Genomic DNA, 12,849 nt, shown 5'->3' on the forward strand with positions numbered 1-12,849 from the left:
ATTTAGGTTGAAATTAGTGGTGAAATTGGTCCGAAATTTTGCCCTAAACTTGTTGAATCTTTCTGTAACTATGTCTAATTTTATTTGTTTAATCTTATTGTTATTTGATTTAGATAGAAATTAGAGTTTGAAATTTAGGGTGATTTGTTAACTTGTTGTGTTATTAGATTATGCTATGGGGAAGTATAAAAACATAACTTCTTTTTTGAAAGGAAAAATTACACGTTTTATCCTTTATCTTGATACCCTTTTGCAGGCGGTGTCCTTTTCAATAAATGTTGACAGATTTTGCCCTTTATAGGGAGTTTTGTTACACGTTTTGTCGTTTAACCCTAACCTAGTTAGATTTTTTTGTTAAATCTGGTTATCAAATAGTATTTTAGTCTTTTTACCCCTTTATTTAATATTATTAGTATAACTCTCTTTATCTCTCTATATCACACACACTCTCTCTACAACTCTCTCTATCTCTACCACACTCTCTCACACATTCAGATTCCCCCCCACCACCTCCCACCTCTCACCACCATCAACCAACAACCACCACCATTAACCCACCTTCCATCGCCACCACCATCAACCCACAACCACTCGCCACCCACCTGCTATCAACCCACCACTACCCGCTCAGAAATTCCCACCACCATCCAACCCCGGCGTTGCCTAACATCCATCGCCGTCACAGCCACTACAACCAGCCTTCAAAAAGCACCATCGTCGGAACCCTGGAACCCTCGTCGGAACCCTGGAACCCTCATCGCCGCACCCAAACGCCCTATTTTCGTCGTGATTTTGTGACCGAGATCGACATCTTCTTGTTATTAGGTAGCAACATCATTGGGGCTTCATATTCCTCATCAAGTGAGCTAATTTTTTTACCCTTATCTCAACATTTATCTTCTTGTTATTAGGGCTTTATTAATCATAATTGTTGCCTCTTATTGATTGGTCAACTAACTTCTAGATTTGTGTTAATTGATTTGGGTAATTTGAGTTAAGTGTTAAAGATAAAGAAGCTTCATAAATGTGTTTCTGATGTAAATCTACAAATCTGATTTAGGAATTAATTATGAATTATGATAGTGAGGAGTGAGTGGTTCATAATCATCCGTAGTTCATATGTGCATAAAGTAATTATTTTTTTTTTTTTGTTTTGTGGGGAATGAATGGTTGTTTCCAGCAACTGTTTTTCTCTTCATATATTTAAAGACTGATAGTTACTTTGAGAAATTTTCAACTCTTTTTTTTTTTTGAATCTGATTCATTTTCGATTGTGATGCAGATGGCAAATTCTTTAATGCATCACAGTATGCTTTTTTCGGCAGTCACGGTGGCAGCAGGGTGTTTGGTGGTGGTGGTGGTGGTGGAGAGAAGTTATTTACATATTTAGTCCTTTAAGGTGAAATGACAAAAATATCCTCACATGCAAGTCACATGATAAGATTTAATAAAAAAATCTAACTGGTTAGGGTTAAAGGACAAAACGTGTAACAAAATTCCATATAAAGGGCAAAACCAGTCAACATTCGTTGAAAAGGACACCGCCTGCAAAAGGGTATCAAGATAAAGGAAAAAACGTGTAATTTTTCCTTTTTCAAAAGAAAGAATGAAGAACAAGTAAAGGGAATTGTTGATGGAAATAATGAGATTAAACGTCAAAAAGCTTCAACAAGCGAACCGGTTAATGAAGCGAATAATGAACCGATTAATGAAGTGAATAATGAACCGGTTAATGAAGCGAATCAAAACATTCAACAAGAGCATCATGATATTCCTCAAAATCCGTTTAACATCAATGAAGTGGAGGTTAGTAGTCTAGAAAGAGATCCTGCTAAGCGACTTGGAATGTGGAAATATCCGGTTTATATAAGGGAGCAAGTTTTGACAGCAACAACGGAAATAGGATTTCAGCAATAAAATATTTAAGAATTGCCTTCGCAATAAGATGTCAGGTCAGTATCTAGCAAACAATATGGTGATTTACAAAGGAGATTGCTATGAACTTTGATTCGGAGTCCATAATTGAAGAATTCAAAAATCTTAAAGGAAGACGGGCAGAACTATAATTCTTCATCCAGGAGAACCGGATGCCCACCTTCCTCTCTCCTTTTTAATGTTTTGGGCTCTTTGTTCATTTGTTTGTTAAACAATGTTTACGTTTCAATGATTTAGAACGTTTTTTTATTTGATATTCATGTTTGACCCGACCCGAATCGAATCACCGACGTCTGACCCGAACATATCACCTCGAAACAACACGATAGAAATTTTTGTTAGGACCGGTGCCTTCCGACCTCCCGGTGGAAATTTTCAAGCTTCGCCACTGAACACACACCACCCCTGTAATCCACACCTTTCTTATCTACATTCTCTCTCTCTTGTTCACAATTGTCGCAACCCCCGACCCTACTTTGGGAGCGAGAGTCGCGAACACGAGTCGGTGGTATCTGTGTTTATTAAATTGGCAGCGGAATTAAAACATCAGGATCGTAGTTAGGAAATAAATTCAGAGTTTGCAAAACACCAAATTTTTATATTAAACAAATGGGATAAAATCCCAAAGTTCATTTATAATATCTTTATAGGGATAAACCCCAATCTGCTGAAAATATAACGTCTTCTTTTATTCAGGTAATTTATAGCCACTTTATTTAAGCCTTCAGTGCTCAATAGCTGGCTTCTAGTAGCTTCACATCAAGTTACCTGAAACGCGTTTTAAAAATATTTTATCAGCAAGAAATACTGGCGAGTACATTCCATTTTATAAAAAAGACACATTGTTATACTTTACAACATCAAATTTTTTTACATTTGTTTATATCTACCAATTTCTCAACACAATATTGCTACTGGGGAACCATTTCCCACGTGCTTGTGGTCATGCTACTATTGGCTAACTCTTTGTCCAATAGTAACGAATATAATGTATACAAAACCCTACACACCGATAGTAATTGTAGAATACAAAAACTTAATCACTGCAAATATAACTGATAAACATTTACGGTTTTGTAAAGCATTTTAAATAATGACTCACAAACTGTGAGAAAAAGAGAATGACTCACTTTGTAAACTTAGGTTTTTCTACAGGCTTCCTGGTGATATTTTTTGATTATTTTCTTGAGTTCTTATTAAAAATATACAATGCACGCTTGTTAGTATTATAACTCAATTCAACTTTATCAGTACGTCACGAGACAGAACCCCAACTTAGTTTACAAAGCATAGCCCTAAACAGGCAGCGCTTTGGCATCAGTTGCTGGGTTCCAGATCAATCGGACAGGGTATCGAATTAGTGATCAGGAGTTAAAACACTTACAACAGGGCAGAGCTTCATGATTTAGGGGGTATTTTAGCTTTTATTTTCGTTCAGAAAGTTATAGAGAGAAAGAGAATGTGAGCGAATTGGAAAGTGTCGTGACTGCTCAATTTATAGGATTTTCGGGAGCTTGTCGTGCCCCGCGACCGCCCCCACCCCATCCTTTCGCACCCCACGAGGGCACCTAGGTTCGACACGTGTCATCAAACGTTTCCGGCAAGTAAAGGGGTGTCGCGCCCCGCGACCGACCCCCCTTAAACCTGTCGCGGCCCGCGACCCACCAAAAATCAATATTTTTTTTGTTTTTTAATTAAATTAACGTTATACGGGTTCGGTTTGTGATTACGGGGTGTTTTTAGGGTGTTTTTGAGGGTTGTTATATCCTCCCCACCTTGTTTTAAATCTCCTCCTTGAGATTCACTGGAACAGGTATGGATACTTCCTTTGCATTTCTGATTCTAATTCCCATGTGTATTCTGGTCCTCTTTTTGAATCCCACTTTACTTTGACCAGAACTAACCTCTTGTGTTTGAGATTCTTGATCTTTCTGTCTTCAATCTGAATGGGCTTCTCTACAAACTTAAGTTTTTCATTTACCTCTAGGTCTTGAAGATGTATTACCAATGATTCATCTGCTAGGCATTTCTTGAGGTTACATACATGAAATACATCATGTATTCCTGCCATTTCTTCTGGTAACTGTAGCTGATAAGCTACTGGCCCTATTCGTTTGATAATTTCAAAAGGTCCAACATAACTTGGGCTTAGCTTTCCTCTTTTACGAAATCTAACAACTCCTTTCCATGGTGAGACTTTCAGTAGTACCTTGTTTCCAACTTGAAATTTCAACGGTTTTCGCCTGTTATCCGCATAACTCTTCTGACGGTCTTGTGCTGCTTTCGGTCTTTCCTTAATTTGAATAATTTTGTCAGTTGTTTCTTGTACAATTTCAGGACCTGCCAGTTGCTTTTCTCCAAATTCTGCCCAACATACTGTTGTTCGACATTTCCGTCCATAGAGCGCTTCAAATGGTGCAGCATTGATGCTGGTATGATAGCTGTTGTTGTAAGAAAATTTTATTAAAGGTAAGTGGTCATCCCAATTTCCTCCAAAATCTATCAATCAAGCTCTAAGCATATCCCCCATCGTTTGGATTGTCCTTTCACTTTGACCATCTGTTTGAGAATGATAAGCTGTACTTAGATTTAATCTAGTTCCCATTGCCTTTTGGAAACTTTTCCAAAAATGAGAAGTAAAACGATTATCTCTATCAGACATAATAGATAAATGAATCCCATGTAACGAAACTACTCATTCACATACATCTTAGCTAATTGTTCCATACTGAAAGTTTCTTTCATTGGTAAGAAATGGGCAGATTTGGTTAATCTGTCTACAATCACCCAAATTGTGTCATTACCTTTTCGTGTCTTGGGTAATTTAGTAACAAAGTCCATTGTTATCAATTCCCATTTCCAAATTGGCATTTCCAATTGTTGCAGTAATCCTGAAGGTTTCTGATGTTCAGCTTTAACCTGTGAACAAGTTAAACATTTTGCAACATAATTTGCTATATCCTTTTTCATTCCTATCCACCAAAATTTTTTTCTTAAGTCTTGATACATCTTGTCACTTCCATGATGCATTGTATATTTGGACTTATGAGCTTCTTCTAGAATTCGGCTTCGTAGGTTCCCTTGGATAGGTATCCAAATCCTTTTCTTATGGATCTCCAAATTCCATCTACTCCTTTTTCTAATTCTTTAATCATCTCTTTTAAACCTTCAGCATCATCCTTAATTGTTGTTTCCTGTATCTTTTTCACTTGTTCATTTAAATCTACTTGCAGGTTTATCTGAGAGCACATATCCTTTTTGGCTTCTCATGGTATTTTCTACTTAAAGCATCAGCTACTATGTTAGCTTTTCCTGCATGATACTGGATATCACAATCATAATCACTAAGGATTTCCATCCAACATCTTTGCCTCATGCTTAGTTCCTTATGTCCGAAAATATACCTTAAACTCTTATGATCTGTGAAGACAACGAACTTACTACCGTAAAGATAGTGTCTCTAAATCTTAAGGGCAAAAATTATTGCTCCTAACTCTAGATCATGGGTTGTATAGTTCTCTTCATGCTTCTTAAGTTGTCTAGAGGCATATACAATTACCTTTTGACGTTGCATCAACACACATCCATATCCTAACTTGGAGGCGTCACGATAGACTATAAAGTCTTCAGTTCCTTCGGGTAAAGCGAGTATTGGTGCATTGGTTAATCTTTGCATTAGAACCTTGAATGCTTCCTCTTGTTTTGGTCCCCATTCAAACTTAACCGACTTGCAAGTTAGTTTGGTTAATGGAATGGCTATCTAGAAAAATCCTAAATGAAACGTCTATAATATCCGGCCAATCCAGGAAAACTTCTTACTTCTGTAGGTGATTCAGGGACTTTCCATTTGGTAATAACCTCAATCTTCGTAGGGTCCACATGAATTCCTTCATGATTAACTAAGTCTCCAAGAAATTGCACTTCTTGCAACAAGAATTCACATTTTGAGAATTTAGCATAAAGTTTTTCTTTTCTCAACAATGTTAGAAGTATATGCAAATGCTTCGCATGCTCTTCCTTACTCTTAGAGTAAATTAGAATATCATCTATAAAGACAATTATGAATTTATCTAGGTATGGTTTACATATCCTGTTCATCATGTCCATAAATGCGGCTGGGGCATTGGTTAAACTAAATGACATGACTGTAAATTCATAATGACCGTACCTTGTTCTGAAAGCAGTTTTAGGAATGTCCTCTTCCTGTACCTTCAATTGATAATATCCTGAGCGTAAGTCGATCTTAGAAAAGAATCAGGCTCCTTGAAGTTGATCGAATAGATCATCGATTCTCGGTAGTGGGTACCGATTTTTAATCGTAACCTTATTCAATTCTCGTTAATCAATGCACATACGCATCGATCCATCTTTCTGTGACAACCCTCACTAAACCAGGTATCCGTACGACTTAATTAATAATAATTTACTGCTTAATTACTGTGCTTACCTGAAATTGTGGACAAACTGCTACTTGATTTCTGATACTTGTACATACCTGCATCATACTCTGTTTACTGTCACTACATTATTTACATGCTAAACCTTAGTGACAAACATGATGCACAAAAGCACAGTAGCACTATGAACGGATAACCTATTGAACGTGCTGTCATAACTAGCACCAGGCAGATACTGCCTCTAAGGCCTGTATGAGCCAGAAATATTTTACTACACTAGTAGTGAGTGTAGGGATACAAGGGTTGTAGAACTGCGTCTCTAGGAATAAGTTACAATGACAGGATGTGCCTAAAACGTACTCTAAGTACAAAATTCAGCACTTTAATTAACAACTCAGCTTTTAGCTAACTAATAAAGTGCCAAAACATGTGAAAAATATTACTAGACACTTTCCAAAGTGTCGGGAATAAGTTGTGTCACTAAAATTAATATTAACGACACTTTAAAGCTTTGTTAAATGCTTTAACGGATTACTATCCAACCGAACAACCGGACTTTACCCGGAACATAAAAATATTGCCATTTACATTATTTATCTTTTTCTGAGCCAGTTAGGGTCCCCGAATACCCTAACACCCACTGTAATACACAACACACTACTAACCAGGTTAATCCCTAAACTAACTTAACTAACTAACTAATACTTAATGTTTAGTTGAAAACCAACCGGATTAACCCCCCCCCCCAACCGAACTCGGTCACTTTGTGACCCCCTTGTGTACTTGATGAATAAAATAATCCTCACTTGTCTAATATCTATTAGACACATGATCCATTGGACCATAATCCTATCATTTGTCTATAAAACTCCACCTTGATCCATCATTTACATTCATCACCCAACACTCAACAAAAACACACCCTCTCTCCCTCAAGAAGCTCTCGGCCGAACCCCCCTATACCACCCATCAATTTTTCGAGTTTTGTTCAAGCCATTCCAAGATCACACAAGTGTTAAGGATCATATTCGAGGAGGCTTGGTGCATTCGGAAGGCGAAGGACCTCACCCTATTGCTTTTATCCACTCATTTTGCGTCTAGATTCTTCCCTAGCCTCGAGCTAGTAGTAAGTTGCTTGAATCACACTCTCGAACTATTTTAAGGTGGTTAAAATGATATGTAACGGTTAAAACTCGTAAACATACAAGATGAAGTGAAAAGGTCTACTAAAAATGCTAATAGTGATGGTTAAAAGCTTGAATGTTGTGTAAATCTTGTAGTATTTGATTTGTGTAGTTTATAGGCCCGATCTATGTTGTGGTAGCTCGGATCATCGTTTAACCCGGATTGTTCATGACCATGAATCATGACATAAAGCTTGTTTAAGTGTAACAAGGGTTAAGTGATGAAACTCTACCACACATCAAACTTGAACTTGTGTAAAAATGATTTTACTTACGAAATAGTGTTTAAAACTAGTAGATCTACGGATCTACAAGCGGTATTTTCAAAAGACCAAGTGTCAAAGAAACCATATTTACTAATGCCGGATCTTACACTAACAAGGATGATTTTTAGAACACATGAGTGTGTAAACACATGTGTAACACAAAGTTTCGACAAAATAACTATTTTTGTAAAAGTTGACAAGAAGTTGTAAAGATGGAATTTCTTTAAAAGCGAGGTTTTTTACGAAACCGGATTGATTTATATAAAGATCCACTAAAAGTAATGGGATTTACTTCATATTTTTGGTTAAACCACAAGTTCATGTAATTTATGCGATTTACATATTTTCTGACTAGTTTGATGCTTTGGATATTGTTTTGGTTAAATGAGAAAGTTGTTGGGTTGATTTATAAAAGAAAATGATACGCTTGAAAGCGTGGCCACCTCCCGTTACAGAGGAAACTCTGGCGAAATTTTTCCAGAAACCTAACACTTAGAATTATTTTCACCACAAGTGTTAGAAATACTTTTCGACTTGTTTTCAAATTATAGGTTTCGCCACGACTTTATTTACAAAATATCGGAGGTGGGATTTCACAAAATAAAACTTGGTAAATATATATTTAGTATATATTTTTCATAAAGTCACTTGTTATGTGTTTATGATTATTTTGTGAAGTATACAAATATTATTTTTAAGGTAAAAATAATATTACCGTGTTAACGACTCCAAAATAATACGAACGCCTCTACGATAAATATATAAGTTACACCGGTCATTATTATTACCACTCGATCGTTAAAACGTAACTTACGCATTTTAAGAAAATATTTATGAACGCGTATTTTTTTGTCAAGGTATTATATTGGGAAAATTATGTGAAATAAAATATAATATTTTTGAGAAAAATACTTATATTTTGGAGTTAGGAATAAAATATATTTTAAGTGAGACTTAGTAATATATTTCGAATTTCACAAACGCACATGTATTAAATCCCCCATCCTTGGGAAGGAAAATAATTACCAAGTATTTACTAAATGTAAACACGAAATAGTTGTCTAACTATTTCCCAAAAACTTAAACCATGAAGCTAAGGCACGGCCGTCCGTCTAATAGAGTTAGTACGTGTAGGTCGTTGCACAGCTGCTTGATCAGAAGATATACTTGGTAGAGACGTACCACTGTGAGTTCATGTCCCCCTTTTCTCTTAACTGTTTTCAGTTTTCTAAACTACGGGGGTGAAATACATGTTACTTTGATTACAAATACTTTATACATGGTATGGTTAGCGTAAGGAGGTTTACTACTTAGATCATGTGAGTGGGTAGGAGCAACATGAGGCCATTAATCCTCATGGTAGGACCGAGGGACAGTAGCGATAGATCTATCTGGGTGTAGCGAGCCCAACCCCTGAGCCCGCCTAATGGACCAGGTGGTGACTTTGTGCCCGACGCATAAATCTGCTAGGTTTGAGTCTTCCTACTTGCACTTCACACATATCAATGGCCTTGCAAACCATTGGCGATCTCTTTTAACTTATTTGCTACATACCAGGGTTTTATACATACAAGGTTTATTTACTCACTTACACATGAACTCGCTCAACATTATTGTTGATTTTTCAACTTACATGTATTTCAGGGAATTAAAGGATCTGGCACGGTATGGCACGTTTTCCCCGCTGCACTAGTTACGAGGTCATCCAAGTTTAAGGGATGTGACTTTTTCCTGGACGAGTCACAGTTCTTAAACTGTGTTTATGTCATGTTGATGTTTGTGTCTGTTGAACACTGTTTATGTTGTTAGGATGTGTTTCCGTTGAGACATTGTTATGGTATTTTACTTTTCAAACCTAATTTAATGAATGATCTTGCATGGTTTTTAAATTCATATAGCTTGTTATGGTTAAGCTATGGTATTAAGAAGTCACACCAAATTAACCACGCTTCCGCAAAGCCAGGGTGTGACAGCTTGGTATCAGAGCTCTGATCATAGCGAACTAGGATTCCTTCTCGAGTCTAGACTATGATCACTAGGGCTCTCACGAAAACATTTTTACTGCACTTAAGTTCTGATCCAAAACGTTTTTAATAAACAAAAGTTGAGCACATTTTATTTATTCGTTATGGCTCAGTCTGGGAGGCTGAGGCTCGGTCTAGGAGGCCGAGGCTCAGTCTGAGAGGCTGGGAGAATTTGACTAGTGGGACTAGGAAGAGCAGTCTGAGAGGCTGGGAGAATTTGACTAGTGGGACTAGGAAGAGCAGTCTGAGAGGCTGGGAGAATTTGGCTAGTGGGACTAGGAAGAGCAGTCTGAGAGGCTGGGAGAATTTTACTAGTGGGACTAGGAAGAGCAGTCTGAGAGGCTGGGAGAATTTGACTAGTGGGACTAGGAAGAGCAGTCTGAGAGGCTGGGAGAATTTGGCTAGTGGGACTAGGAAGAGCAGTCTGAGAGGCTGGGAGAATTTGACTAGTGGGACTAGGAAGAGCAGTCTGAGAGGCTGGGAGAATTTGGCTAGTAGGACTAGGAAGATCAGTCTGGGAGGCTGGGAGGCTAGTGGGACTAGGAGAACTATTTGATTGCTTATTGGTGGCTAATGTGCTTATTTGACTATATGATTGATTATTGGTGCATACGTGTGTTTGCGTCACGGACGATATGTCTTCATCCGGCATTGGGGAGTCGGACGCCACGGACCCTGTACCCATAGTATCGGACGACATAGTGTCATCAGAGCACGAGGTGCATACTTCAGATACTACCAGCACGAACGGCAATGATCTCCAGTCATTTGCGCTGCCCGATGTTGTTGCGGAGCCTGCAAATGGCCCTATCGCTGGGGATTTGCCGCTCGCGGTGATCCCTGCCCCTGTACCCCTTGCCGCGTACCCTGTTATTGACATGCCCCTTGACGTAGTCGCTGACGACGACGTCGACTTGCTTGATAAGGACCCACCAGAGGACGATTTTGAGGGCGAGGCCCACATTGCTGCCGGTGATCTCTTACTTCTTGCTAATGCTCCTGCGGAGGAGGCACCCATCCATTCACCTGTCCCAGATTCCTTGGAGTCTGAGACATCTGCACCATCACACGCGCAGGGCGCGCAGCCCTATTCGCATGATACAGGCCCCGTCTCCCCACCTGGTTTCGATCCAGACCGGGACATTGAGTTTATACACCTAGATCAGCCCATGGAGGACCCTGTTGACCCTATTGATCCTTGGATTGCCGATATATCTGTCGATGATCATCCTATTGTTGCTCCACTGTTGGAGGATGATCACGTTGTTGCTGATATAACCACTGATCCTGCTGTTGTTACCCCTCTTCCTGATCCTGTGCCTATAGAGCCCGATCATGCACTCTTTGCGACCCATATTGACCCTCGATACGCGCACACCCGAAATGGGTGGATAGATGATAATGATGACTACGTTGATGGTCCTTCTGCCGACGCCCATAACGATAGAAAATCAGACGAGAACACCGTCACTAACTTCACTTCTTAAGACCCCTGTCAACAAGCCATCATCTAATTCTAGCATGCATTCAGACTCCTTTGTGTCTGTGATACCTGCAACCTTGCAAACAGCTGAAATACAACACACTACTACTAAGACGACGATGACATGGCTACTGCTCTATCACCTGCTCGAGACACCACACCGTTACACAACTCAGAGCCTGCTCTTGAGATAGCTTCTACACCTTTTGGGGCAGCTTGATACTGCGTCTGCCGAACCTACACCTTGACGTGGTCACGATCCTGTTTCTTTTTAGACTGCCAGACATTGCACCCCTTATAACTACCTGCATCAGGCAGCCCCCCCCTCATTTGTGAAGAGGTTCGTTTTCCCTTGTGAGGATCGACGCCCGTTGCGCCATCATGCCTAACACTTCCTGTCAGGATATACCCGCGCCTCGTAGAGATGCTCCAGGCCACACCGTTTGCTACATTCACCCCTACAACGCTTGATATGCCGATTCGGTGGTCCCTATAAACGTACTATGCTAACTATAAACCCTTACCATTTCTCGCATTATGAAGAACACACACAGGATAAGTTGCTCCTGTAACATCAGCTACAGTTTAAGGATATGAGCCGCAGAATGTTGGAGCTTGAGCTGACACCACGATCGGCAACTTCAGATACAAAACATAACATAACCAAAAACAGGAGTTAAGCGTCTACATCACAAGACAGCATATTGTCTAAAAAGTTTATGTGAAACACCACGTCCTCCACTCTGTCTTTCGCCAGCATGCATTGATCCGCCACATACCTCAAGATCCCCTTTTGCGCACTTGACTGCTACTAGTACATCGTTCCCAGGATGCTGATGCTCGTTTCCTTACTATCAAGCAACAGATCAACTAGTTACTTTAACGTATATCCTAGCTCGAGGAGGGATTCACGCATGTCGACAGTTTACTTTTCTTTCCTCCTCCACCTCAGTAACCAGTATAGTTGGTTTCTGGACTATGCAAATTGCATTACGCTCGAGTAAATACGCTAATGATAAGCCGGGATTTCGGAGGCTTTTGAGTACCACTTCTGACTACGTAATTTTGATGCAACAAAATACTTGTTGGACAAAGGTAGGGTGACCCTATGTCCCTTCTGATGCGACGCGTTTTGTGAAACACCGTGATTGTGGCCGGAGGATAATGAAAGCCCAATCAGCTTTAAACACGCGACAATACTTACGACCACTGACTAACGGAAAACTCCGTCGCTATGTCCCCATTAAGCACGCTGTTGATCTACGTGTTTGTGCGATAACTATAATGCTACATGCTTACTTGCTACCTTACTATTTACAAGATGTGCAATATATGAGATAATATGTGACTGAATGTATAACGACTGCGTATATACGTATATGTAATACACCTAGGAGGTCTTCTTCGTTGAATAGAGACTAATGTGCTCGCGTCCTTCACAAGACCTGACCTAACCGACCTTCTTCTAGGAAGATGTCGACTCAAGGGAACACCAATATCAACCACCCTCTACCTACAACAGTGGCAGAAATGCGAGAGCACCTCTTACAGGCCATCGCA

The 12,849-nt window shown here is 39.4% G+C and overlaps 1 long non-coding RNA gene across 1 annotated transcript; it reads left to right on the forward strand.

The window, feature by feature from the left end:
* Positions 1-454: 454 nt before the first annotated feature.
* LOC110874699 lies at positions 455-2,207 on the forward strand. Its single transcript, XR_002556150.2, has 2 exons — positions 455-861; positions 1,283-2,207. It is a non-coding gene; the product is annotated as an uncharacterized LOC110874699 (long non-coding RNA).
* The last annotated feature ends 10,642 nt before the right edge of the window (positions 2,208-12,849 follow it).

The sequence above is a fragment of the Helianthus annuus genome, chromosome 9 (assembly GCF_002127325.2).
Source record: "Helianthus annuus cultivar XRQ/B chromosome 9, HanXRQr2.0-SUNRISE, whole genome shotgun sequence".
Lineage (NCBI taxonomy): Eukaryota > Viridiplantae > Streptophyta > Magnoliopsida > Asterales > Asteraceae > Helianthus > Helianthus annuus.